The sequence below is a fragment of the Pristiophorus japonicus genome, unplaced genomic scaffold, assembly GCF_044704955.1.
Source record: "Pristiophorus japonicus isolate sPriJap1 unplaced genomic scaffold, sPriJap1.hap1 HAP1_SCAFFOLD_281, whole genome shotgun sequence".
In the NCBI taxonomy this organism is placed as follows: Eukaryota; Metazoa; Chordata; class Chondrichthyes; family Pristiophoridae; genus Pristiophorus; species Pristiophorus japonicus.
This window is the reverse complement of record NW_027252571.1, coordinates 491,596-519,095: the sequence shown is the minus strand read 5'-3', so window position 1 is coordinate 519,095 and position 27,500 is coordinate 491,596. Positions and strand designations below refer to the sequence as shown.

The following is a 27,500-nucleotide window of genomic DNA, read 5'->3' as shown; positions in this document are numbered from 1 at the left end:
TGGGACAGTGTAGAGGAAGCTTTACTCTGTATCTAACCCCCTGTACCTGCCCTGGGAGTGTTTGATGGGGACAGTGTAGAGGGAGCTTTACTCTGTATCTAACCCCGTGCTGTACCTGCCCTGGGAGTGTTTGATGGGGACAGTGTAGAGGGAGCTTTACTCTGTATCTAACCCCCTGTACCTGCCCTGGGAGTGTTTGATGGGGACAGTGTAGAGGGAGCTTTACTCTGTATCTAACCTCGTGCTGTCCCTGCCCTGGGAGTGTTTGATGGGACAGTGTAGAGGGAGCTTTACTCTGTACTAACCCCGTGCTGTACCTGCCCTGGGAGTGTTTGATGGGGACAGTGTAGAGGGAGCTTTACTCTGTATCTAACCCCCTGTACCTGCCATGGGAATGTTTGATGGAACAGTGTAGAGGGAGCTTTACTCTGTATCTAACCCCCTGTACCTGCTCTGGGAGTGTTTGATGGCACAGTGTAGAGGGAGCTTTACTCTGTATCTAACCTCCCTGTACCTGCCCTGGAAGTGTTTGATGGAACAGTGTAGAGGGAGCTTTACTCTGTATCTAACCCCCTGTACCTGCCCTAGGAATGTTTGATGGGACAATGTAGAGGGATCTTTCTTCTGTATCTAACCCCCTGTACCTGCCCTGGGTGTGTTTGATGGGACAGTGTAGAGGGAGTTTTACTCTGTATCTAACCCCGTGCTGTACCTGCCCTGGGAGTGTTTGATAGGACAGTGTCGAGGGAGCTTTACTCTGTATCTAACCCCGTGCTGTCCCTGTCCTGGGAGTGTTTGATGGGACAGTGTAGAGGGAGCTTTACTCTGTATCCAACCTGTGCTGTACCTGCCCTGGGAGTGTTTGATGGGACAGTGTAGAGGGAGATTTACTCTGTATCTATCCCCCTGTACCTGCCCTGGGAGTGTTTGATGGGACAGTGTAGAGGGAGCATTATTCTGTATCTAACCCCGTGCTGTACCTGCCCTGGGAGTGTTTGATGGGGACAGTATAGAGGGAGCTTTACTCTGTAACTAACCCCGTGCTGTACCTGCCCTGGGAGTGTTTGATGGGACAGTGTAGAGGGAGCTTTACTCTATATCTAACCCCACCATACCTGCCCTGGGAGTGTTTGATGGGACAGTGTAGAGGGAGCTTTACTCTGTATCTAACCCTGTGCTGTACCTGCTTTGGGAGTGTTTGATGGGACAGTGTAGAGGGAGCTTTACTCTGTATCTAACCCCCTGTACCTGCCCTGGGAGTGTTTGATGGGACAGTGTAGAGGGAGCTTTACTCTGTATCTAACCCCGTGCTGCACCTGCCCTGGGAGTGTTTGATGGGACAGTGTAGAGGGAGCTTTACTCTGTATCTAACCCCCTGTACCTGCCCTGGGAGTGTTTGATGGGACAGTGTAGAGGGAGCTTTACTCTGTATCTAACCCCCTAAACCTGCCCTGGGAGTGTTTGATGGGACAGTGTAGAGGGAGCTTTACTCTGTATCTAACCCCGTGCTGTACCAGCCCTGGGAGTGTTTGATGGGGACAGTGTCGAGGGAGCTTTACTCTGCATCTAACTCCGTGCTGTCCCTGCTCTGGGAGTGTTTGATGGGACAGTGTAGAGGAAGCTTTACTCTGTATCTAACCCCGTGCTGTCCCTGCCCTGGGAGTGTTTGATGGGACAGTGTAGAGGGTGCTTTACTCTGTACTAACCCCGTGCTGTACCTGCCCTGGGAGTGTTTGATGGGGACAGTGTAGAGGGGGCTTTACTCTGTATCTAACCCCGTGCTGTACCTGCCCTGGGAGTGTTTGATGGGACAGTGTAGAGGGAGCTTTACTCTGTATCTAACCCCCTGTACCTGCCCTGGGAATGTTTGATGGAACAGTGTAGAGGGAGCTTTACTCTGTATCTAACCCCCTGTACGTGCTCTGGGAGTGTTTGATGGGACAGTGTAGAGGGAGCTTTACTCTGTATCTAACCTCCCTGTACCTGCCCTGGAAGTGTTTGATGGAACAGTGTAGAGGGAGCTTTACTCTGTATCTAACCCCCTGTACCTGCCCTAGGAATGTTTGATGGGACAATGTAGAGGGATCTTTCTTCTGTATCTAACCCCCTGTACCTGCCCTGGGTGTGTTTGATGGGACAGTGTAGAGGGAGTTTTACTCTGTATCTAACCCCCTGTACCTGCCCTGGGAGTGTTTGATGGGACAATGTAGAGGGAGTTTTACTCTGTATCTAACCCCGTGCTGTACCTGCCCTGGGAGTGTTTGATGGGACAGTGTAGAGGGAGCTTTACTCTGTATCTAACCCCCTGTACCTGCCCTGGGAGTGTTTGATGGGACAGTGTAGAGGGAGCTTTACTCTGTATCTAACCCCGTGCTGTACCTGCCCTGGGAGTGTTTGATGGGACAGTGTCGAGGGAGCTTTACTCTGTATCTAAACCCCTGTACCTGCCCTGGGACTGTTTGATGGGACAGTGTAGAGGGAGCTTTACTCTGTATCTAACCCCGTGCTGTCCCTGTCCTGGGAGTGTTTGATGGGACAGTGTAGAGGGAGCTTTACTCTGTATCCAACCTGTGCTGTACCTGCCCTGGGAGTGTTTGATGGGACAGTGTAGAGGGAGATTTACTCTGTATCTATCCCCCTGTACCTGCCCTGGGAGTGTTTGATGGGACAGTGTAGAGGGAGCATTATTCTGTATCTAACCCCGTGCTGTACCTGCCCTGGGAGTGTTTGATGGGGACAGTATAGAGGGAGCTTTACTCTGTAACTAACCCCGTGCTGTACCTGCCCTGGGAGTGTTTGATGGGACAGTGTAGAGGGAGCTTTACTCTATATCTAACCCCACCATACCTGCCCTGGGAGTGTTTGATGGGACAGTGTAGAGGGAGCTTTACTCTGTATCTAACCCTGTGCTGTACCTGCTTTGGGAGTGTTTGATGGGACAGTGTAGAGGGAGCTTTACTCTGTATCTAACCCCCTGTACCTGCCCTGGGAGTGTTTGATGGGACAGTGTAGAGGGAGCTTTACTCTGTATCTAACCCCGTGCTGCACCTGCCCTGGGAGTGTTTGATGGGACAGTGTAGAGGGAGCTTTACTCTGTATCTAACCCCCTGTACCTGCCCTGGGAGTGTTTGATGGGACAGTGTAGAGGGAGCTTTACTCTGTATCTAACCCCCTATACCTGCCCTGGGAGTGTTTGATGGGACAGTGTAGAGGGAGCTTTACTCTGTATCTAACCCCGTGCTGTACCAGCCCTGGGAGTGTTTGATGGGGACAGTGTCGAGGGAGCTTTACTCTGCATCTAACTCCGTGCTGTCCCTGCTCTGGGAGTGTTTGATGGGACAGTGTAGAGGAAGCTTTACTCTGTATCTAACCCCGTGCTGTCCCTGCCCTGGGAGTGTTTGATGGGACAGTGTAGAGGGTGCTTTACTCTGTACTAACCCCGTGCTGTACCTGCCCTGGGAGTGTTTGATGGGGACAGTGTAGAGGGGGCTTTACTCTGTATCTAACCCTGTGCTGTACCTGCCCTGGGAGTGTTTGATGGCACAGTGTAGAGGGAGCTTTACTCTGTATCTAACCCCCTGTACCTGCCATGGGAATGTTTGATGGAACAGTGTAGAGGGAGCTTTACTCTGTATCTAACCCCCTGTACCTGCTCTGGGAGTGTTTGATGGCACAGTGTAGAGGGAGCTTTACTCTGTATCTAACCTCCCTGTACCTGCCCTGGAAGTGTTTGATGGAACAGTGTAGAGGGAGCTTTACTCTGTATCTAACCCCCTGTACCTGCCCTAGGAATGTTTGATGGGACAATGTAGAGGGATCTTTCTTCTGTATCTAACCCCCTGTACCTGCCCTGGGTGTGTTTGATGGGACAGTGTAGAGGGAGTTTTACTCTGTATCTAACCCCCTGTACCTGCCCTGGGAGTGTTTGATGGGACAATGTAGAGGGAGTTTTACTCTGTATCTAACCCCGTGCTGTACCTGCCCTGGGAGTGTTTGATGGGACAGTGTAGAGGGAGCTTTACTCTGTATCTAACCCCCTGTACCTGCCCTGGGAGTGTTTGATGGGACAGTGTAGAGGGAGCTTTACTCTGTATCTAACCCCGTGCTGTACCTGCCCTGGGAGTGTTTGATGGGACAGTGTCGAGGGAGCTTTACTCTGTATCTAACCCCCTGTACCTGCCCTGGGAGTGTGTGATGGGACAGTGTAGAGGGAGCTTTATTCTGTATCTAACCCCCTATACCTGCCCTGGGACTGTTTGATGGGACAGTGTAGAGGGAGCTTTACTCTGTATCTAACCCCGTGCTGTCCCTGTCCTGGGAGTGTTTGATGGGACAGTGTAGAGGGAGCTTTACTCTGTATCCAACCTGTGCTGTACCTGCCCTGGGAGTGTTTGATGGGACAGTGTAGAGGGAGATTTACTCTGTATCTATCCCCCTGTACCTGCCCTGGGAGTGTTTGATGGGACAGTGTAGAGGGAGCATTATTCTGTATCTAACCCCGTGCTGTACCTGCCCTGGGAGTGTTTGATGGGGACAGTATAGAGGGAGCTTTACTCTGTAACTAACCCCGTGCTGTACCTGCCCTGGGAGTGTTTGATGGGACAGTGTAGAGGGAGCTTTACTCTATATCTAACCCCACCATACCTGCCCTGGGAGTGTTTGATGGGACAGTGTAGAGGGAGCTTTACTCTGTATCTAACCCTGTGCTGTACCTGCTTTGGGAGTGTTTGATGGGACAGTGTAGAGGGAGCTTTACTCTGTATCTAACCCCCTGTACCTGCCCTGGGAGTGTTTGATGGGACAGTGTAGAGGGAGCTTTACTCTGTATCTAACCCCGTGCTGCACCTGCCCTGGGAGTGTTTGATGGGACAGTGTAGAGGGAGCTTTACTCTGTATCTAACCCCCTGTACCTGCCCTGGGAGTGTTTGATGGGACAGTGTAGAGGGAGCTTTACTCTGTATCTAACCCCCTATACCTGCCCTGGGAGTGTTTGATGGGACAGTGTAGAGGGAGCTTTACTCTGTATCTAACCCCGTGCTGTACCAGCCCTGGGAGTGTTTGATGGGGACAGTGTCGAGGGAGCTTTACTCTGCATCTAACTCCGTGCTGTCCCTGCTCTGGGAGTGTTTGATGGGACAGTGTAGAGGAAGCTTTACTCTGTATCTAACCCCGTGCTGTCCCTGCCCTGGGAGTGTTTGATAGGACAGTGTAGAGGGTGCTTTACTCTGTACTAACCCCGTGCTGTACCTGCCCTGGGAGTGTTTGATGGGGACAGTGTAGAGGGGGCTTTACTCTGTATCTAACCCCGTGCTGTACCTGCCCTGGGAGTGTTTGATGGGACAGTGTAGAGGGAGCTTTACTCTGTATCTAACCCCCTGTACCTGCCCTGGGAATGTTTGATGGAACAGTGTAGAGGGAGCTTTACTCTGTATCTAACCCCCTGTACGTGCTCTGGGAGTGTTTGATGGGACAGTGTAGAGGGAGCTTTACTCTGTATCTAACCTCCCTGTACCTGCCCTGGAAGTGTTTGATGGAACAGTGTAGAGGGAGCTTTACTCTGTATCTAACCCCCTGTACCTGCCCTAGGAATGTTTGATGGGACAATGTAGAGGGATCTTTCTTCTGTATCTAACCCCCTGTACCTGCCCTGGGTGTGTTTGATGGGACAGTGTAGAGGGAGTTTTACTCTGTATCTAACCCCCTGTACCTGCCCTGGGAGTGTTTGATGGGACAATGTAGAGGGAGTTTTACTCTGTATCTAACCCCGTGCTGTACCTGCCCTGGGAGTGTTTGATGGGACAGTGTAGAGGGAGCTTTACTCTGTATCTAACCCCCTGTACCTGCCCTGGGAGTGTTTGATGGGACAGTGTAGAGGGAGCTTTACTCTGTATCTAACCCCGTGCTGTACCTGCCCTGGGAGTGTTTGATGGGACAGTGTCGAGGGAGCTTTACTCTGTATCTAACCCCCTGTACCTGCCCTGGGAGTGTGTGATGGGACAGTGTAGAGGGAGCTTTACTCTGTATCTAACCCCCTATACCTGCCCTGGGACTGTTTGATGGGACAGTGTAGAGGGAGCTTTACTCTGTATCTAACCCCGTGCTGTCCCTGTCCTGGGAGTGTTTGATGGGACAGTGTAGAGGGAGCTTTACTCTGTATCCAACCTGTGCTGTACCTGCCCTGGGAGTGTTTGATGGGACAGTGTAGAGGGAGATTTACTCTGTATCTATCCCCCTGTACCTGCCCTGGGAGTGTTTGATGGGACAGTGTAGAGGGAGCATTATTCTGTATCTAACCCCGTGCTGTACCTGCCCTGGGAGTGTTTGATGGGGACAGTATAGAGGGAGCTTTACTCTGTAACTAACCCCGTGCTGTACCTGCCCTGGGAGTGTTTGATGGGACAGTGTAGAGGGAGCTTTACTCTATATCTAACCCCACCATACCTGCCCTGGGAGTGTTTGATGGGACAGTGTAGAGGGAGCTTTACTCTGTATCTAACCCTGTGCTGTACCTGCTTTGGGAGTGTTTGATGGGACAGTGTAGAGGGAGCTTTACTCTGTATCTAACCCCCTGCACCTGCCCTGGGAGTGTTTGATGGGACAGTGTAGAGGGAGCTTTACTCTGTATCTAACCCCGTGCTGCACCTGCCCTGGGAGTGTTTGATGGGACAGTGTAGAGGGAGCTTTACTCTGTATCTAACCCCCTGTACCTGCCCTGGGAGTGTTTGATGGGACAGTGTAGAGGGAGCTTTACTCTGTATCTAACCCCCTATACCTGCCCTGGGAGTGTTTGAGGGGACAGTGTCGAGGGAGCTTTACTCTGCATCTAACTCCGTGCTGTCCCTGCTCTGGGAGTGTTTGATGGGACAGTGTAGAGGAAGCTTTACTCTGTATCTAACCCCGTGCTGTCCCTGCCCTGGGAGTGTTTGATGGGACAGTGTAGAGGGTGCTTTACTCTGTACTAACCCCGTGCTGTACCTGCCCTGGGAGTGTTTGATGGGGACAGTGTAGAGGGGGCTTTACTCTGTATCTAACCCCGTGCTGTACCTGCCCTGGGAGTGTTTGATGGGACAGTGTAGAGGGAGCTTTACTCTGTATCTAACCCCCTGTACCTGCCCTGGGAATGTTTGATGGGACAGTGTAGAGGGAGTTTTACTCTGTATCTAACCCCGTGCTGTACCTGCCCTGGGAGTGTTTGATGGGACAGTGTAGAGGGAGCTTTACTCTGTATCTAATCCTCTGTACCTGCCCTGGGAGTGTTTGATGGGACAGTGTAGAGGGAGCTTTACTCTGCATCTAACCCCGTGCTGTACCTACCCTGGGAGTGTTTGATGGGACAGTGTAGAGGGAGCTTTACTCTGTATCTAATCCCCTGTACCTGCCCTGGGAGTGTTTGATGGGACAGTGTAGAGGGAGCTTTACTCTGTATCTAACCCCTGTAGCTGCCCTGGGAGTGTTTGATAGGACAGTGTAGAGGGAGCTTTACTCTGTATCTAACCCGTGCTGTACTTGCCCTGGGAGTGTTTGATGGGACAGTGTAGAGGGAGCTTTACTCTGTATCTAACCCCGTGCTGTCCGAGCCCTGGGAGTATTTGATGGGACAGTGCAGAGGGAGCTTTACTCTGTATCTAACAGCGTGCTGGACCTGCCTTGGGATTGTTTGATGGGGACATTGTAGAGGGAGCTTTACTCTGTATCTAACCCCCTGTACCTGCCCTGGGAATGTTTGATGGGACAGTGTAGAGGGAGCTTTACTCTGTATCTAACCCCGTGCTGTACCTGCTCTGGGAGTGTTTGATGGGACAGTGTCGAGGGAGCTTTACTCTGTATCTAACACCCTGTACCTGCCCTGGGAATGTTTGATGGGACAGTGTGGAGGGAGCTTTCCTCGGTATCTAACCCCCTGTACCTGCCCTGGGAGTGTTTGATGGGACAGTGTAGAGGGAGTTTTACTCTGTATCTAACCCCCTGTACCTGCCCTGGGAATGTTTGATGGGCCAGTGTTGAGGGAGTTTTACTTTGTATATAACCTCCCTGTACCTGCCCTGGGAGTATTTGACGGGACAGTGTAGAGGGAGCTTTACTCTGTATCTAACCCCCTGTACCTGCCCTGGGAGTGTTTGATGGGGACAGTGTTGAGGGAGCTTTACTCTGTATCTAACCCCGTGCTGTCACTGCCCTGGGAGTGTTTGATGGGACAGTGTAGAGGGAGCGTTACTCTGTACTAACCCCGTACTGTACCTGCCCTGGGAGTGTTTGATGGGGACAGTGTAGAGGGAGCTTTACTCTGTATCTAACCCCCTGTACCTGCCATGGGAATGTTTGATGGAACAGTGTAGAGGGAGCTTTACTCTGTATCTAACCCCCTGTACCTGCTTTGGGAGTGATGATGGGACAGTGTAGAGGGAGCTTTACTCTGTATCTAACCCCCTGTGCCTGCCCTGAGAGTGTTTGATGGGACAGTGTAGAGGGAGCTTTACTCTGTATCTAACCCTGTGCTGCACCTGCCCTGGGAGTGTTTGATGGGACAGTGTCGAGGGAGCTTTACTCTGTATCTAACCCCCTGTACCTGCCCTGGGAGTGTGTGATGGGACAGTGTAGAGAGAGCTTTACTCTGTATCTAACCCCGTGCTGTCCTTGTCCTGGGAGTGTTTGATGGGACAGTGTAGAGGGAGCTTTACTCTGTATCCAACCTGTGCTGTACCTGCCCTGGGAGTGTTTGATGGGACAGTGTAGAGGGAGATTTACTCTGTATCTAACCCCCTGTACCTGCCCTGGGAGTGTTTGATGTGACAGTGTAGAGGGTGCATTATTCTGTATCTAACCCCCTGAACCTGCCCTGGGAGTGTTTGATGGGACAGTGTAGAGGGAGCTTTGCTCTGTATCTAACCCTGTGCTGTACCTGCCCTGGAAGTGTTTGATGGGGACAATGTAGAGGGAGCTTTACTCTGTATCTAACCCCGTGCTGTACCTGCCCTGGGAGTGTTTGATGGGGACAGTGTAGAGGGAGCTTTACTCTGTATCTAACCCCCTGTACCTGCCCTGGGAATGTTTGATGGGACAGTGTAGAGGGAGCTTTCCTCTGTATCTAACCCCCTGTACCTGCCCTGGGAGTGTTTGATGGGACAGTGTAGAGAGAGTTTTACTTTGTATATAACCTCCCTGTATCTGCCCTGGGAGTATTTGACGGGACAGTGTAGAGGAAGCTTTACTCTGTATCTAACCCCGTGCTGTAACTGCCCTGGGAGTGTTTGATGGGACAGTGTAGAGGGAGCTTTACTCTGTATCTAACCCCCTGTACCTGCCCTGGGAGTGTTTGATGGGACAGTGTAGAGGGAGCTTTACACTGTATCTAACCCCCTGTACCTGCCCTGGGAGTGTTTGATGGGACAGTGTAGAGGGAGCTTTACTCTGTATCTAACCCCCTGTACCTGCTCTGGGAATGTGTGATGGGACAGTGTAGAGGGAGCTTTACTCTGTATCTAACCCCCTATACCTGCCCTGGGAGTGTTTGATGGGACAGTATAGAGGGAGCTTTACTCTGTATCTAACCCGTGCTGTACCTGCCCTGGGAGTGTTTGATGGGACAGTGCAGAGGGAGCTTTACTCTGTATCTAACCCCGTGCTGTACCTGCCCTGGGAGTGTTTGATGGGACAGTGTAGAGGGAGCTTTATTCTGTATCTAACCCCCTGTACCTGGCCTGGGAGTGTTTGATGGGACAGTGTAGAGGGAGCTTTACTCTGTATCTAACCCCGTGCTGTCCCTGCCCTGGGAGTGTTTGATGGGACAGTGTAGAAGGAGCTTTACCCTGTATCTAACCCCGTGCTATACCTGCCCTGAGAGTGTTTGATGGGGACAGTGTAGAGGGAGCTTTACTCTGTATCTAACGCCCTGTACCTGCCCTGCGAATGTTTGATGGGACAGTGTAGAGGGAGCTTTACTCTGTATCTAACCCCCTGTACCTGCTCTGGGAGTGTTTGATGGGACAGTGTAGAGGGAGCTTTACTCTGTATCTAACGCCCTGTACCTGCCCTGGGAGTGTTTGATGGGACAGTGCAGAGGGAGCTTTATTCTGTATCTAACCCCCTGTACCTGGCCTGGGAGTGTTTGATGGGACAGTGTAGAAGGAGCTTTACCCTGTATCTAACCCCGTGCTATACCTGCCCTGAGAGTGTTTGATGGGGACAGTGTAGAGGGAGCTTTACTCTGTATCTAACGCCCTGTACCTGCCCTGCGAATGTTTGATGGGACAGTGTAGATGGAGCTTTACTCTGTATCTAACCCCCTGTACCTGCTCTGGGAGTGTTTAATGGGACAGTGTAGAGGGAGCTTTACTCTGTATCTAACCCCCTGTACCTGCCCTGGGAGTGTTTGATGGGACAGTGTAGAGGGAGTTTTACTCTGTATCTAACCTCCTGTACCTGCCCTGGGAGTGTTTGATGGGACAGTGCAGAGGGAGCTTTACTCTGTATCTAACCTGTGCTGTACCTGCCCTGGGAGTGTTTGATGGGACAGTGTAGAGGGAGATTTACTCTGTATCTATCCCCCTGTACCTGCCCTGGGAGTGTTTGATGGGACAGTGTAGAGGGAGCATTATTCTGTATCTAACCCCGTGCTGTACCTGCCCTGGGAGTGTTTGATGGGGACAGTATAGAGGGAGCTTTACTCTGTAACTAACCCCGTGCTGTACCTGCCCTGGGAGTGTTTGATGGGACAGTGTAGAGGGAGCTTTACTCTATATCTAACCCCACCATACCTGCCCTGGGAGTGTTTGATGGGACAGTGTGGAGGGAGCTTTACTCTGTATCTAACCCTGTGCTGTACCTGCTTTGGGAGTGTTTGATGGGACAGTGTCGAGGGAGCTTTACTCTGTATCTAACCCCCTGTACCTGCCCTGGGAGTGTTTGATGGGACAGTGTAGAGGGAGCTTTACTCTGTATCTAACCCCGTGCTGCACCTGCCCTGGGAGTGTTTGATGGGACAGTGTAGTGGGAGCTTTACTCTGTATCTAACCCCCTGTACCTGCCCTGGGAGTGTTTGATGGGACAGTGTAGAGGGAGCTTTACTCTGTATCTAACCCCCTATACCTGCCCTGGGAGTGTTTGATGGGACAGTGTAGAGGGAGCTTTACTCTGTATCTAACCCCGTGCTGTACCAGCCCTGGGAGTGTTTGATGGGGACAGTGTCGAGGGAGCTTTACTCTGCATCTAACTCCGTGCTGTCCCTGCTCTGGGAGTGTTTGATGGGACAGTGTAGAGGAAGCTTTACTCTGTATCTAACCCCGTGCTGTCCCTGCCCTGGGAGTGTTTGATGGGACAGTGTAGAGGGTGCTTTACTCTGTACTAACCCCGTGCTGTACCTGCCCTGGGAGTGTTTGATGGGGACAGTGTAGAGGGGGCTTTACTCTGTATCTAACCCCGTGCTGTACCTGCCCTGGGAATGTTTGATGGGACAGTGTAGAGGGAGCTTTACTCTGTATCTAACCCCCTGTACCTGCCCTGGGAATGTTTGTTGGGACAGTGTAGAGGGAGTTTTACTCTGTATCTAACCCGCTGTACCTGCCCTGGGAGTATTTGACGAGACAGTGTAGAGGGCGCTTTACTCTGTATCTAACCCCGTGCTGTACCTACCCTGGGAGTGTTTGATGGGGACAGTGTAGAGGGGGCTTTACTCTGTATCTAACCCCGTGCTGTACCTGCCCTGGGAGTGTTTGATGGGACAGTGTAGAGGGAGCTTTACTCTGTATCTAACCCCCTGTACCTGCCCTGGGAGTGTTTGATGGGACAGTGTAGAGGGAGCTTTACTCTGTATCTAATCCCCTGTACCTGCCCTGGGAGTGTTTGATGGGACAGTGTAGAGGGAGCTTTACTCTGCATCTAACCCCGTGCTGTACCGACCCTGGGAGTGTTTGATGGGACAGTGTAGAGGGAGCTTTACTCTGTATCTAATCCCCTGTACCTGCCCTGGGAGTGTTTGATGGGACAGTGTAGAGGGAGCTTTACTCTGTATCTAACCCCTGTAGCTGCCCTGGGAGTGTTTGATAGGACAGTGTAGAGGGAGCTTTACTCTGTATCTAACCCGTGCTGTACCTGCCCTGGGAGTGTTTGATGGGACAGTGTAGAGGGAGCTTTACTCTGTATCTAACCCCGTGCTGTCCGAGCCCTGGGAGTATTTGATGGGACAGTGCAGAGGGAGCTTTACTCTGTATCTAACAGCGTGCTGGACCTGCCTTGGGATTGTTTGATGGGGACATTGTAGAGGGAGCTTTACTCTGTATCTAACCCCCTGTACCTGCCCTGGGAATGTTTGATGGGACAGTGTAGAGGGAGCTTTACTCTGTATCTAACCCCGTGCTGTACCTGCTCTGGGAGTGTTTGATGGGACAGTGTCGAGGGAGCTTTACTCTGTATCTAACACCCTGTACCTGCCCTGGGAATGTTTGATGGGACAGTGTGGAGGGAGCTTTCCTCGGTATCTAACCCCCTGTACCTGCCCTGGGAGTGTTTGATGGGACAGTGTAGAGGGAGTTTTACTCTGTATCTAACCCCCTGTACCTGCCCTGGGAATGTTTGATGGGCCAGTGTTGAGGGAGTTTTACTTTGTATATAACCTCCCTGTACCTGCCCTGGGAGTATTTGACGGGACAGTGTAGAGGGAGCTTTACTCTGTATCTAACCCCCTGTACCTGCCCTGGGAGTGTTTGATGGGGACAGTGTTGAGGGAGCTTTACTCTGTATCTAACCCCGTGCTGTCACTGCCCTGGGAGTGTTTGATGGGACAGTGTAGAGGGAGCGTTACTCTGTACTAACCCCGTACTGTACCTGCCCTGGGAGTGTTTGATGGGGACAGTGTAGAGGGAGCTTTACTCTGTATCTAACCCCCTGTACCTGCCATGGGAATGTTTGATGGAACAGTGTAGAGGGAGCTTTACTCTGTATCTAACCCCCTGTACCTGCTTTGGGAGTGATGATGGGACAGTGTAGAGGGAGCTTTACTCTGTATCTAACCCCCTGTACCTGCCCTGGGAGTGTTTGATGGGACAGTGTAGAGGGAGCTTTACTCTGTATCTAACCCTGTGCTGCACCTGCCCTGGGAGTGTTTGATGGGACAGTGTCGAGGGAGCTTTACTCTGTATCTAACCCCCTGTACCTGCCCTGGGAGTGTGTGATGGGACAGTGTAGAGAGAGCTTTACTCTGTATCTAACCCCGTGCTGTCCTTGTCCTGGGAGTGTTTGATGGGACAGTGTAGAGGGAGCTTTACTCTGTATCCAACCTGTGCTGTACCTGCCCTGGGAGTGTTTGATGGGACAGTGTAGAGGGAGATTTACTCTGTATCTAACCCCCTGTACCTGCCCTGGGAGTGTTTGATGTGACAGTGTAGAGGGTGCATTATTCTGTATCTAACCCCCTGAACCTGCCCTGGGAGTGTTTGATGGGACAGTGTAGAGGGAGCTTTGCTCTGTATCTAACCCTGTGCTGTACCTGCCCTGGAAGTGTTTGATGGGGACAGTGTAGAGGGAGCTTTACTCTGTATCTAACCCCGTGCTGTACCTGCCCTGGGAGTGTTTGATGGGGACAGTGTAGAGGGAGCTTTACTCTGTATCTAACCCCCTGTACCTGCCCTGGGAATGTTTGATGGGACAGTGTAGAGGGAGCTTTCCTCTGTATCTAACCCCCTGTACCTGCCCTGGGAGTGTTTGATGGGACAGTGTAGAGGGAGTTTTACTCTGTATCTAACCCCCTGTACCTGCCCTGGGAGTATTTGACGAGACAGTGTAGAGGGCGCTTTACTCTGTATCTAACCCCGTGCTGTACCTGCCCTGGGAGTGTTTGATGGGACAGTGTAGAGGGAGCTTTACTCTGTATCTAACCCCCTATACCTGCCCTGGGAGTGTTTGATGGGACAGTGTAGAGGGAGCTTTACTCTGTATCTAACCCCGTGCTGTACCAGCCCTGGGAGTGTTTGATGGGGACAGTGTCGAGGGAGCTTTACTCTGCATCTAACTCCGTGCTGTCCCTGCTCTGGGAGTGTTTGATGGGACAGTGTAGAGGAAGCTTTACTCTGTATCTAACCCCGTGCTGTCCCTGCCCTGGGAGTGTTTGATGGGACAGTGTAGAGGGTGCTTTACTCTGTAGTAACCCCGTGCTGTACCTGCCCTGGGAGTGTTTGATGGGGACAGTGTAGAGGGGGCTTTACTCTGTATCTAACCCCGTGCTGTACCTGCCCTGGGAGTGTTTGATGGGACAGTGTAGAGGGAGCTTTACTCTGTATCTAACCCCCTGTACCTGCCCTGGGAATGTTTGATGGGACAGTGTAGAGGGAGTTTTACTCTGTATCTAACCCCCTGTACCTGCCCTGGGAGTATTTGACGAGACAGTGTAGAGGGCGCTTTACTCTGTATCTAACCCCGTGCTGTACCTACCCTGGGAGTGTTTGATGGGGACAGTGTAGAGGGGGCTTTACTCTGTATCTAACCCCGTGCTGTACCTGCCCTGGGAGTGTTTGATGGGACAGTGTAGAGGGAGCTTTACTCTGTATCTAACCCCCTGTACCTGCCCTGGGAGTGTTTGATGGGACAGTGTAGAGGGAGCTTTACTCTGTATCTAATCCCCTGTACCTGCCCTGGGAGTGTTTGATGGGACAGTGTAGAGGGAGCTTTACTCTGTATCTAACCCCTGTAGCTGCCCTGGGAGTGTTTGATAGGACAGTGTAGAGGGAGCTTTACTCTGTATCTAACCCGTGCTGTACCTGCCCTGGGAGTGTTTGATGGGACAGTGTAGAGGGAGCTTTACTCTGTATCTAACCCCGTGCTGTCCGAGCCCTGGGAGTATTTGATGGGACAGTGCAGAGGGAGCTTTACTCTGTATCGAACAGCGTGCTGGACCTGCCTTGGGATTGTTTGATGGGGACATTGTAGAGGGAGCTTTACTCTGTATCTAACCCCCTGTACCTGCCCTGGGAATGTTTGATGGGACAGTGTAGAGGGAGCTTTACTCTGTATCTAACCCCGTGCTGTACCTGCTCTGGGAGTGTTTGATGGGACAGTGTCGAGGGAGCTTTACTCTGTATCTAACACCCTGTACCTGCCCTGGGAATGTTTGATGGGACAGTGTGGAGGGAGCTTTCCTCGGTATCTAACCCCCTGTACCTGCCCTGGGAGTGTTTGATGGGACAGTGTAGAGGGAGTTTTACTCTGTATCTAACCCCCTGTACCTGCCCTGGGAATGTTTGATGGGCCAGTGTTGAGGGAGTTTTACTTTGTATATAACCTCCCTGTACCTGCCCTGGGAGTATTTGATGGGACAGTGTAGAGGGAGCTTTACTCTGTATCTAACCCCCTGTACCTGCCCTGGGAGTGTTTGATGGGGACAGTGTTGAGGGAGCTTTACTCTGTATCTAACCCCGTGCTGTCACTGCCCTGGGAGTGTTTGATGGGACAGTGTAGAGGGAGCGTTACTCTGTACTAACCCCGTACTGTACCTGCCCTGGGAGTGTTTGATGGGGACAGTGTAGAGGGAGCTTTACTCTGTATCTAACCCCCTGTACCTGCCATGGGAATGTTTGATGGAACAGTGTAGAGGGAGCTTTACTCTGTATCTAACCCCCTGTACCTGCTTTGGGAGTGATGATGGGACAGTGTAGAGGGAGCTTTACTCTGTATCTAACCCCCTGTACCTGCCCTGGGAGTGTTTGATGGGACAGTGTAGAGGGAGCTTTACTCTGTATCTAACCCTGTGCTGCACCTGCCCTGGGAGTGTTTGATGGGACAGTGTCGAGGGAGCTTTACTCTGTATCTAACCCCCTGTACCTGCCCTGGGAGTGTGTGATGGGACAGTGTAGAGAGAGCTTTACTCTGTATCTAACCCCGTGCTGTCCTTGTCCTGGGAGTGTTTGATGGGACAGTGTAGAGGGAGCTTTACTCTGTATCCAACCTGTGCTGTACCTGCCCTGGGAGTGTTTGATGGGACAGTGTAGAGGGAGATTTACTCTGTATCTAACCCCCTGTACCTGCCCTGGGAGTGTTTGATGTGACAGTGTAGAGGGTGCATTATTCTGTATCTAACCCCCTGAACCTGCCCTGGGAGTGTTTGATGGGACAGTGTAGAGGGAGCTTTGCTCTGTATCTAACCCTGTGCTGTACCTGCCCTGGAAGTGTTTGATGGGGACAGTGTAGAGGGAGCTTTACTCTGTATCTAACCCCGTGCTGTACCTGCCCTGGGAGTGTTTGATGGGGACAGTGTAGAGGGAGCTTTACTCTGTATCTAACCCCCTGTACCTGCCCTGGGAATGTTTGATGGGACAGTGTAGAGGGAGCTTTCCTCTGTATCTAACCCCCTGTACCTGCCCTGGGAGTGTTTGATGGGACAGTGTAGAGAGAGTTTTACTTTGTATATAACCTCCCTGTATCTGCCCTGGGAGTATTTGACGGGACAGTGTAGAGGAAGCTTTACTCTGTATCTAACCCCGTGCTGTAACTGCCCTGGGAGTGTTTGATGGGACAGTGTAGAGGGAGCTTTACTCTGTATCTAACCCCCTGTACCTGCCCTGGGTGTGTTTGATGGGACAGTGTAGAGGGAGTTTTACTCTGTATCTAACCCCCTGTACCTGCCCTGGGAGTATTTGACGAGACAGTGTAGAGGGCGCTTTACTCTGTATCTAACCCCGTGCTGTACCTACCCTGGGAGTGTTTGATGGGGACAGTGTAGAGGGGGCTTTACTCTGTATCTAACCCCGTGCTGTACCTGCCCTGGGAGTGTTTGATGGGACAGTGTAGAGGGAGCTTTACTCTGTATCTAACCCCCTGTACCTGCCCTGGGAGTGTTTGATGGGACAGTGTAGAGGGAGCTTTACTCTGTATCTAACCCTGTGCTGCACCTGCCCTGGGAGTGTTTGATGGGACAGTGTAGAGGGAGCTTTACTCTGTATCTAACCCCTGTAGCTGCCCTGGGAGTGTTTGATAGGACAGTGTAGAGGGAGCTTTACTCTGTATCTAACCCGTGCTGTACCTGCCCTGGGAGTGTTTGATGGGACAGTGTAGAGGGAGCTTTACTCTGTATCTAACCCCGTGCTGTCCGAGCCCTGGGAGTATTTGATGGGACAGTGCAGAGGGAGCTTTACTCTGTATCGAACAGCGTGCTGGACCTGCCTTGGGATTGTTTGATGGGGACATTGTAGAGGGAGCTTTACTCTGTATCTAACCCCCTGTACCTGCCCTGGGAATGTTTGATGGGACAGTGTAGAGGGAGCTTTACTCTGTATCTAACCCCGTGCTGTACCTGCTCTGGGAGTGTTTGATGGGACAGTGTCGAGGGAGCTTTACTCTGTATCTAACACCCTGTACCTGCCCTGGGAATGTTTGATGGGACAGTGTGGAGGGAGCTTTCCTCGGTATCTAACCCCCTGTACCTGCCCTGGGAGTGTTTGATGGGACAGTGTAGAGGGAGTTTTACTCTGTATCTAACCCCCTGTACCTGCCCTGGGAATGTTTGATGGGCCAGTGTTGAGGGAGTTTTACTTTGTATATAACCTCCCTGTACCTGCCCTGGGAGTATTTGACGGGACAGTGTAGAGGGAGCTTTACTCTGTATCTAACCCCCTGTACCTGCCCTGGGAGTGTTTGATGGGGACAGTGTTGAGGGAGCTTTACTCTGTATCTAACCCCGTGCTGTCACTGCCCTGGGAGTGTTTGATGGGACAGTGTAGAGGGAGCGTTACTCTGTACTAACCCCGTACTGTACCTGCCCTGGGAGTGTTTGATGGGGACAGTGTAGAGGGAGCTTTACTCTGTATCTAACCCCCTGTACCTGCCATGGGAATGTTTGATGGAACAGTGTAGAGGGAGCTTTACTCTGTATCTAACCCCCTGTACCTGCTTTGGGAGTGATGATGGGACAGTGTAGAGGGAGCTTTACTCTGTATCTAACCCCCTGTACCTGCCCTGGGAGTGTTTGATGGGACAGTGTAGAGGGAGCTTTACTCTGTATCTAACCCTGTGCTGCACCTGCCCTGGGAGTGTTTGATGGGACAGTGTCGAGGGAGCTTTACTCTGTATCTAACCCCCTGTACCTGCCCTGGGAGTGTGTGATGGGACAGTGTAGAGAGAGCTTTACTCTGTATCTAACCCCGTGCTGTCCTTGTCCTGGGAGTGTTTGATGGGACAGTGTAGAGGGAGCTTTACTCTGTATCCAACCTGTGCTGTACCTGCCCTGGGAGTGTTTGATGGGACAGTGTAGAGGGAGATTTACTCTGTATCTAACCCCCTGTACCTGCCCTGGGAGTGTTTGATGTGACAGTGTAGAGGGTGCATTATTCTGTATCTAACCCCCTGAACCTGCCCTGGGAGTGTTTGATGGGACAGTGTAGAGGGAGCTTTGCTCTGTATCTAACCCTGTGCTGTACCTGCCCTGGAAGTGTTTGATGGGGACAGTGTAGAGGGAGCTTTACTCTGTATCTAACCCCGTGCTGTACCTGCCCTGGGAGTGTTTGATGGGGACAGTGTAGAGGGAGCTTTACTCTGTATCTAACCCCCTGTACCTGCCCTGGGAATGTTTGATGGGACAGTGTAGAGGGAGCTTTCCTCTGTATCTAACCCCCTGTACCTGCCCTGGGAGTGTTTGATGGGACAGTGTAGAGAGAGTTTTACTTTGTATATAACCTCCCTGTATCTGCCCTGGGAGTATTTGACGGGACAGTGTAGAGGAAGCTTTACTCTGTATCTAACCCCGTGCTGTAACTGCCCTGGGAGTGTTTGATGGGACAGTGTAGAGGGAGCTTTACTCTGTATCTAACCCCCTGTACCTGCCCTGGGAGTGTTTGATGGGACAGTGTAGAGGGAGCTTTACACTGTATCTAACCCCCTGTACCTGCCCTGGGAGTGTTTGATGGGACAGTGTCGAGGGAGCTTTACTCTGTATCTAACCCCCTGTACCTGCTCTGGGAATGTGTGATGGGACAGTGTAGAGGGAGCTTTACTCTGTATCTAACCCCCTATACCTGCCCTGGGAGTGTTTGATGGGACAGTATAGAGGGAGCTTTACTCTGTATCTAACCCGTGCTGTACCTGCCCTGGGAGTGTTTGATGGGACAGTGCAGAGGGAGCTTTACTCTGTATCTAACCCCGTGCTGTACCTGCCCTGGGAGTGTTTGATGGGACAGTGTAGAGGGAGCTTTATTCTGTATCTAACCCCCTGTACCTGGCCTGGGAGTGTTTGATGGGACAGTGTAGAGGGAGCTTTACTCTGTATCTAACCCCGTGCTGTCCCTGCCCTGGGAGTGTTTGATGGGACAGTGTAGAAGGAGCTTTACCCTGTATCTAACCCCGTGCTATACCTGCCCTGAGAGTGTTTGATGGGGACAGTGTAGAGGGAGCTTTACTCTGTATCTAACGCCCTGTACCTGCCCTGCAAATGTTTGATGGGACAGTGTAGAGGGAGCTTTACTCTGTATCTAATCCCCTGTACCTGCTCTGGGAGTGTTTGATGGGACAGTGTAGAGGGAGCTTTACTCTGTATCTAACGCCCTGTACCTGCCCTGGGAGTGTTTGATGGGACAGTGCAGAGGGAGCTTTATTCTGTATCTAACCCCCTGTACCTGGCCTGGGAGTGTTTGATGGGACAGTGTAGAAGGAGCTTTACCCTGTATCTAACCCCGTGCTATACCTGCCCTGAGAGTGTTTGATGGGGACAGTGTAGATGGAGCTTTACTCTGTATCTAACGCCCTGTACCTGCCCTGCGAATGTTTGATGGGACAGTGTAGATGGAGCTTTACTCTGTATCTAACCCCCTGTACCTGCTCTGGGAGTGTTTAATGGGACAGTGTAGAGGGAGCTTTACTCTGTATCTAACCCCCTGTACCTGCCCTGGGAGTGTTTGATGGGACAGTGTAGAGGGAGTTTTACTCTGTATCTAACCTCCTGTACCTGCCCTGGGAGTGTTTGATGGGACAGTGCAGAGGGAGCTTTACTCTGTATCTAACCCCACGCTGTACCTGCCCTGGGAGTGTTTGATGGGGACAGTATAGAGGGAGCTTTACTCTGTATCTAACCCCCTGTACCTGCCCTGGGAGTGTTTGATGGGACAGTGTAGAGGGAGCTTTACTCTGTAACTAACCCCGTGCTGTACCTGCCCTGGGAGTGTTTGATGGGACAGTGTAGAGGGAGCTTTACTCTGTATCTAACCCCCCCGTACCTGCCCTGGGAGTGTTTGATGGGACAGTGTAGAGGGAGCTTTACTCTGTATCTAACCCTGTGCTGTACCTGCTTTGGGAGTGTTTGATGGGACAGTGTAGAGGGAGCTTTACTCTGTATCTAACCCCCTGTACCTGCCCTGGGAGTGTTTGATGGGACAGTGTAGAGGGAGCTTTACTCTGTATCTAACCCCGTGCTGTACCTGCCCTGGGAGTGTTTGATGGGACAGTGTAGAGGGAGCTTTACTCTGTATCTAACCCCCTGTACCTGCCCTGGGAGTGTTTGATGGGACAGTGTAGAGGGAGCTTTACTCTGTATCTAACCCCCTATACCTGCCCTGGGAGTGTTTGATGGGACAGTGTAGTGGGAGCTTTACTCTGTATCTAACGCCCTGTACCTGCCCTGGGAGTGTTTGATGGGACAGTGCAGAGGGAGCTTTATTCTGTATCTAACCCCCTGTACCTGGCCTGGGAGTGTTTGATGGGACAGTGTAGAAGGAGCTTTACCCTGTATCTAACCCCGTGCTATACCTGCCCTGAGAGTGTTTGATGGGGACAGTGTAGAGGGAGCTTTACTCTGTATCTAACGCCCTGCACCTGCCCTGCGAATGTTTGATGGGACAGTGTAGAGGGAGCTTTACTCTGTATCTAACCCCCTGTACCTGCTCTGGGAGTGTTTAATGGGACAGTGTAGAGGGAGCTTTACTCTGTATCTAACCCCCTGTACCTGCCCTGGGAGTGTTTGATGGGACAGTGTAGAGGGAGCTTTACTCTGTAACTAACCCCGTGCTGTACCTGCCCTGGGAGTGTTTGATGGGACAGTGCAGAGGGAGCTTTACTCTGTATCTAACCCCCCCGTACCTGCCCTGGGAGTGTTTGATGGGACAGTGTAGAGGGAGCTTTACTCTGTATCTAACCCTGTGCTGTACCTGCTTTGGGAGTGTTTGATGGGACAGTGTAGAGGGAGCTTTACTCTGTATCTAACCCCCTGTACCTGCCCTGGGAGTGTTTGATGGGACAGTGTAGAGGGAGCTTTACTCTGTATCTAACCCCGTGCTGTACCTGCCCTGGGAGTGTTTGATGGGACAGTGTAGAGGGAGCTTTACTCTGTATCTAACCCCCTGTACCTGCCCTGGGAGTGTTTGATGGGACAGTGTGGAGGGAGCTTTACTCTGTATCTAACCTCCCTGTACCTGCCCTGGAAGTGTTTGATGGGACAATGTAGAGGGATCTTTCCTCTATATCTAACCCCCTGTACCTGCCCTGGGAGTGTTTGATGGGGACAGTGTAGAGGGAGCTTTACTCTGTATCTAACCCCCTGTACCTGCCCTGGGAGTGTTTGATGGGGACAGTGTTGAGGGAGCTTTACTCTGTATCTAACCCCGTGCTGTCCCTGCCCTGGGAGTGTTTGATGGGACAGTGTAGAGGGAGCTTTACTCTGTACTAACCCCGTGCTGTACCTGCCCTGGGAGTGTTTGATGGGGACAGTGTAGAGGGAGCTTTACTCTGTATCTAACCCCCTGTACCTGCCATGGGAATGTTTGATGGAACAGTGTAGAGGGAGCTTTACTCTGTATCTAACCCCCTGTTCCTGCCCTGGGAGTGTTTGATGGGACAGTGTAGAGGGAGCTTTACTCTGTATCTAACCTCCCTGTACCTGCCCTGGAAGTGTTTGATGGGACAATGTAGAGGGATCTTTCCTCTATATCTAACCCCCTGTACCTGCCCTGGGAGTGTTTGATGGGACAGTGTCGAGGGAGTTTTACTCTGTATCTAATCCCCAGTATCTGCCCTGGGAATGTTTGATGGGACAGTGCAGAGGCAGTTTTACTTTGTATATAACTTCCCTGTACCTGCCCTGGGAGTATTTGACGAGACAGTGTAGAGGGCGCTTTACTCTGTATCTAACCCCGTGCTGTACCTGCCCTGGGAGTGTTTGATGGGACAGTGTAGAGGGAGCTTTACTCTGTATCTAACCCCCTGTACCAGCCCTGGGAGTGTTTGATGGGACAGTGTAGAGGGAGCTTTACTCTGTATCTAACCCCCTGTACCTGCCCTGGGAGTGTTTGATGGGACAGTGCAGAGGGAGCTTTACTCTGTATCTAACCCGTGCTGTACTGGCCCTGGGAGAGTTTGATGGGACAGTGTAGAGGGAGCTTTACTCTGTATCTAACCCCGTGCTGTCCCAGCCCTGGGAGTATTTGATGGGACAGTGCAGAGGGAGCTTTACTCTGTATCTAACCCCCTGTACCTGCCCTGGGAATGTATGATGGGACAGTGTAGAGGGAGCTTTACTCTGTATATAACCCCCTGTACCTGCTCTGGGAGTGTTTGATGGGACAGTGTCGAGGGAGCTTTACTCTGTATCTAACCCCCTGTACCTGCCCTGGGAATGTTTGATGGGACAGTGTGGAGGGAGCTTTCCTCGGTATCTAACCCCCTGTACCTGCCCTGGGAGTGTTTGATGGGACAGTGTAGAGGGAGTTTTACTCTGTATCTAACCCCCTGTACCTGCCCTGGGAATGTTTGATGGGACAGTGTAGAGGGAGTTTTACTTTGTATATAACCTCCCTGTACCTGCCCTGGGAGTATTTGACGGGACAGTGTAGAGGGAGCTTTACTCTGTATCTAACCCCCTGTACCTGCCCTGGGAGTGTTTGATGGGGACAGTGTTGAGGGAGCTTTACTCTGTATCTAACCCCGTGCTGTCCCTGCCCTGGGAGTGTTTGATGGGACAGTGTAGAGGGAGCGTTACTCTGTACTAACCCCGTGCTGTACCTGCCCTGGGAGTGTTTGATGGGGACAGTGTAGAGGGAGCTTTACTCTGTATCTAACCCCCTGTACCTGCCATGGGAATGTTTGATGGAACAGTGCAGAGGGAGCTTTACTCTGTATCTAACCCCCTGTACCTGCTCTGGGAGTGTTTGATGGGACAGTGTAGAGGGAGCTTTACTCTGTATCTAACCCCCTGTACCTGCTCTGGGAGTGTTTGATGGGACAGTGTAGAGGGAGCTTTACTCTGTATCTAACCCCCTGTACCTGCCCTGGGAGTGTTTGATGGGACAGTGTAGAGGGAGCTTTACTCTGTATCTAACCCCCTGTACCTGCTCTGGGAGTGTTTGATGGGACAGTGTAGAGGGAGCTTTACTCTGTATCTAACCCCCTGTACCTGCCCTGGGAGTGTTTGATGGGACAGTGTAGAGGGAGCTTTACTCTGTAACTAACCCCGTGCTGTACCTTCCCTGGGAGTGTTTGATGGGACAGTGTGGAGGGAGCTTTCCTCGGTATCTAACCCCCTGTACCTGCCCTGGGAGTGTTTGATGGGACAGTGTAGAGGGAGTTTTACTCTGTATCTAACCCCCTGTACCTGCCCTGGGAATGTTTGATGGGACAGTGTAGAGGGAGTTTTACTTTGTATATAACCTCCCTGTACCTGCCGTGGGAGTATTTGACGGGACAGTGTAGAGGGAGCTTTACTCTGTATCTAACCCCCTGTACCTGCCCTGGGAGTGTTTGATGGGGACAGTGTTGAGGGAGCTTTACTCTGTATCTAACCCCGTGCTGTCCCTGCCCTGGGAGTGTTTGATGGGACAGTGTAGAGGGAGCGTTACTCTGTACTAACCCCGTGCTGTACCTGCCCTGGGAGTGTTTGATGGGGACAGTGTAGAGAGAGCTTTACTCTGTATCTAACCCCGTGCTGTCTCTGTCCTGGGAGTGTTTGATGGGACAGTGTAGAGGGAGCTTTACCCTGTATCTAACCCCCTGTACCTGCCCTGGGAGTGTTTGATGGGACAGTGTCGAGGGAGATTTACTCTGTATCTAACCCCCTGTACCTGCCCTGGGAGTGTTTGATGTGACAGTATAGAGGGTGCATTATTCTGTATCTAACCCCCTGAACCTGCCCTGGGAGTGTTTGATGGGACAGTGTAGAGGGAGCTTTACTCTGTATCTAACCCCGTGCTGTACCTGCCCTGGAAGTGTTTGATGGGGACAGTATAGAGGGAGCTTTACTCTGTATCTAACCCCGTGCTGTACATGCCCTGGGAGTGTTTGATGGGGACAGTGTAGAGGGAGCTTTACTCTGTATCTAACCCCCTGTACCTGCCCTGGGAGTGTTTGATGGGACAGTGTAGAGGGAGCTTTACTCTGTATCTAACCCCCTGAACCTGCCCTGGGAGTGTTTGATGGGACAGTGTAGAGGGAGTTTTACTCTGTATCTAACCTCCTGTACCTGCCCTGGGAGTGTTTGATGGGACAGTGCAGAGGGAGCTTTACTCTGTATCTAACCCCGCGCTGTACCTGCCCTGGGAGTGTTTGATGGGGACAGTATAGAGGGAGCTTTACTCTGTATCTAACCCCCTGTACCTGCCCTGGGAGTGTTTGATGGGACAGTGTAGAGGGAGCTTTACTCTGTAACTAACCCCGTGCTGTACCTTCCCTGGGAGTGTTTGATGGGACAGTGTAGAGGGAGCTTTACTCTGTATCTAACCCCCCCGTACCTGCCCTGGGAGTGTTTGATGGGACAGTGTAGAGGGAGCTTTACTCTGTATCTAACCCTGTGCTGTACCTGCTTTGGGAGTGTTTGATGGGACAGTGTAGAGGGAGCTTTACTCTGTATCTAACCCCCTGTACCTGCCCTGGGAGTGTTTGATGGGACAGTGTAGAGGGAGCTTTACTCTGTAACTAACCCCGTGCTGTACCTGCCCTGGGAGTGTTTGATGGGACAGTGTAGAGAGAGCTTTACTCTGTATCTAACCCCCTGTACCTGCCCTGGGAGTGTTTGATGGGACAGTGTAGAGGGAGCTTTACTCTGTATCTAACCCCCTATACCTGCCCTGGGAGTGTTTGATGGGACAGTGTAGAGGGAGCTTTACTCTGTATCTAACCCCGTGCTGTACCAGCCCTGGGAGTGTTTGATGGGACAGTGTAGAGGAAGCTTTACTCTGTATCTAACCCCGTGCTGTACCTGCCCTGGGAGTGTTTGATGGGTAAGTGTAGAGGGAGCTTTACTCTGTATCTAACCCCCTGTACCTGCCCTGGGAGTGTTTGATGGGGACAGTGTTGAGGGAGCTTTACTCTGTATCTAACCCCGTGCTGTCCCTGCCCTGGGAGTGTTTGATGGGACAGTGTAGAGGGAGCTTTACTCTGTCCTAACCCCGTGCTGTACCTGCCCTGGGAGTGTTTGATGGGGACAGTGTAGAGGGAGCTTTACTCTGTATCTAACCCCCTGTACCTGCCATGGGAATGTTTGATGGAACAGTGTAGAGGGAGCTTTACTCTGTATCTAACCCCCTGTACGTGCTCTGGGAGTGTTTGATGGGACAGTGTAGAGGGAGCTTTACTCTGTATCTAACCCCACGCTGTACCTGCCCTGGGAGTGTTTGATGGGGACAGTATAGAGGGAGCTTTACTCTGTATCTAACCCCCAGTACCTGCCCTGGGAATGTTTGATGGGACAATGTAGAGGGATCTTTCCTCTATATCTAACCCCCTGTACCTGCCCTGGGAGTGTTTGATGGGACAGTGCAGAGGGAGTTTTACTTTGTATATAACTTCCCTGTACCTGCCCTGGGAGTATTTGACGAGACAGTGTAGAGGGCGCTTTACTCTGTATCTATCCCCGTGCTGTACCTGCCCTGGGAGTGTTTGATGGGACAGTGTAGAGGGAGCTTTACTCTGTATCTAATCCCCTGTACCTGCCCTGGGAGTGTTTGATGGGACAGTGTAGAGGGAGCTTTACTCTGCATCTAACCCCGTGCTGTACCTGCCCTGGGAGTGTTTGATGGGACAGTGTAGAGGGTGCATTATTCTGTATCTAACCCCCTGAACCTGCCCTGGGAGTGTTTGATGGGACAGTATAGAGGGAGCTTTACTCTGTATCTAACCCCGTGCTGCCCCTGTCCTGGGAGTGTTTGATGGGACAGTGTAGAGGGAGCTTTACTCTGTATCTAACCCCGTGCTGTACCTGCCCTGGGAGTGTTTGATGGGACAGTGTCGAGGGAGATTTACTCTGTATCTAACCCCCTGTACCTGCCCTGGGAGTGTTTGATGTGACAGTGTAGAGGGTGCATTATTCTGTATCTAACCCCCTGAACCTGCCCTGGGAGTGTTTGATGGGACAGTGTAGAGGGAGCTTTACTCTGTATCTAACCCCGTGCTGTACCTGCCCTGCAAGTGTTTGATGGGGACAGTATAGAGGGAGCTTTACTCTGTATCTAACCCCCTGTAGCTGCCCTGGGAGTGTTTGATGGGACAGTGTAGAGGGAGCTTTACTCTGTATCTAACCCCGTGCTGTCACTGCCCTGGGAGTGTTTGATGGGACAGTGTAGAGGGAGCTTTACTCTGTATCTAACCCCGTGCTGTACCTGCCCTGGGAGTGTTTGATGGGGGCAGTGTAGAGGGAGCTTTACTCTGTATCTAACCCCCTGTACCTGCCCTGGGAATGTTTGATGGGACAGTGTAGAGGGAGCTTTCCTCTGTATCTAACCCCCTGAACCTGCCCTGGGAGTGTTTGATGGCAGTGTAGAGGGAGTTTTACTCTGTATCTAACCCCCTGTACCTGCCCTGGGAGTGTTTGATGGGACAGTGTAGAGAGAGTTTTACTTTGTATATAACCTCCCTGTACCTGCCCTGGGAGTATTTGACGGGACAGTGTAGAGGGAGCTTTACTCTGTATCTAACCCCGTGCTGTAACTGCCCTGGGAGTGTTTGATGGGACAGTGTAGAGGGAGCTTTACTCTGTATCTAACCCCCTGTACCTGCCCTGGGAGTGTTTCATGGGACAGTGTAGAGGGAGCTTTACACTGTATCTAACCCCCTGTACCTGCCCTGGGAGTGTTTGATGGGACAGTGTAGAGGGAGCTTTACTCTGTATCTAACCCCCTGTACCTGCTCTGGGAATGTGTGATGGGACAGTGTAGAGGGAGCTTTACTCTGTATCTAACCCCCTATACCTGCCCTGGGAGTGTTTGATGGGACAGTATAGAGGGAGCTTTACTCTGTATCTAACCCGTGCTGTACCTGCCCTGGGAGTGTTTGATGGGACAGTGTAGAGGGAGCTTTATTCTGTATCTAACCCCCTGTACCTGCCCTGGGAGTGTTTGATGGGACAGTGTAGAGGGAGCTTTATTCTGTATCTAATCCCCTGTACCTGGCCTGGGAGTGTTTGATGGGACAGTGTAGAGGGAGCTTTACTCTGTATCTAATCCCGTGCTGTCCCTGCCCTGGGAGTGTTTGATGGGACAGTGTAGAAGGAGCTTTACCCTGTATCTAACCCCGTGCTATACCTGCCCTGAGAGTGTTTGATGGGGACAGTG

The 27,500-nt window shown here is 51.7% G+C and overlaps 1 protein-coding gene across 1 annotated transcript in view; it reads right to left on the bottom strand.

The window, feature by feature from the left end:
* The window catches only part of LOC139247680 (uncharacterized), a 77,381-nt gene that overhangs the window by 23,860 nt on the left and 26,021 nt on the right, over window positions 1–27,500 (bottom strand). The gene's annotated exons all lie outside the window — the stretch shown is intronic.